General features: G+C 41.0%; 1 non-coding gene across 1 annotated transcript; it reads left to right on the top strand.

Annotated features, from left to right (window-relative positions):
• Positions 1-219: 219 nt before the first annotated feature.
• trnat-cgu (transfer RNA threonine (anticodon CGU)) lies at positions 220-291 on the top strand. Its single transcript has one exon. It is a non-coding gene; the product is annotated as a tRNA-Thr (tRNA).
• The last annotated feature ends 1,052 nt before the right edge of the window (positions 292-1,343 follow it).

The raw sequence follows: 1,343 nt of genomic DNA, 5'->3' as shown, positions 1-1,343 counted from the left end.
ACACATCCGGGAATCCTCCGCTCTAACGTCTACCGGATGTGTCCAATTTAGCAGAGGGAATAAAAAAGACTTGAATCGTTAGATTGCTTTTATAATATGTATAAAGAAGATGCGTGGACTCACATTACTCAATGAAAAATTATAAACATTTGACAAGTCGTAAAGTTCGTTCAGTCGATATTTCACTAAATCACGTAATTTTCGCGCAGTTGGCCATCAGGCGCGGTGGCCAAGTGGTAAGGCGTCGGTCTCGTAAACCGAAGATCGCGGGTTCGAACCCCGTCCGTGCCTCGGACAATGAGGAAAAGACACTTTTGCAACGAATTAACAATTAATCTTGTTTTCCTATATTATTACAACACCAGTGCACGTTTCATTTCAGCAGTAGAAAATAGAAAGTTTGAATCTTGAATCCAGTTTATTTCCTGTGGTATGACCTGAACATTGTAGTCTATAGATGCCCTCTGTGTAAGTTTAAAAAAGAATACTATGATTAATGTACTAAAACATAAAAGTGTAAACACTTATAATAGAGAATTGTAAGTTATTAATTCTGAATGTTCCGTAATAAAAAACAAATACTCATAAATGGGATATTTTATTACTGTGTCATTGAGGAGAGCAAAATATTTAATCGGGAAGGTTTGACAAAACAATGCAAGAGTCGGAGTGTAAGAAGAATGTGTGTAAAATGTTGTACGCTTGTATCCACAAGACGACGCTGGCGCTCCAAATTACAACACATCTATTCAACGGACACAGTGCGCAGCTAATATAAGCCAGGGCAGTGAATTCAATTATACAACTCTAAAGGTTCGAATCATACAACACAACTGCTATTTTTCTGTGGGACTCGGTGTATATGTTTGCCATATTAAAAAAAATAATTGGATGTATGAAAAAAATGCGAACCCAACAATAAACTTTCTAGCTGTTTTGACCTGAACCAAAGGCTCAAAGGCAAAGTAGGTGAGTGTGACAGATTCATGAACGCATGTGCTACCTAGAATTCCATTTTGGGGAGGGCCCGAGAACTGCGCGAGATCTCCGCTCGCTGCTGCTGCTGCGGCTGTCGCGCGGCACATGACACGCGAGCGTGCGCTGCAGAATCCAGGTAAATGCGTTCAGAAGACGAAGACGGCGGTGACAGGCAGGACTGCGCTCCCGACGAGTCAGCTTGGTTACATTTTGGCGCATCCAAGAGAAGAAAAAACGCTCATGTCTTGTCCGAAGAATCTTATATGCGGGCTTTAGTGAAGATTACGTCTTTATTCCATTCATGTGACAGTAATCGGAACCAGAATTGGACCGTAAGATCGACTAACTTTTCTACAACTGTCAAT

The sequence above is a fragment of the Sinocyclocheilus grahami genome, unplaced genomic scaffold, assembly GCF_001515645.1.
Source record: "Sinocyclocheilus grahami isolate Dianchi unplaced genomic scaffold, SAMN03320097.WGS_v1.1 scaffold127.1, whole genome shotgun sequence".
Classification (NCBI taxonomy): domain Eukaryota; kingdom Metazoa; phylum Chordata; class Actinopteri; order Cypriniformes; family Cyprinidae; genus Sinocyclocheilus; species Sinocyclocheilus grahami.
The sequence above is the reverse complement of the archived record's forward strand: the minus strand, read 5'-3'. Positions and strand labels throughout refer to the sequence as shown.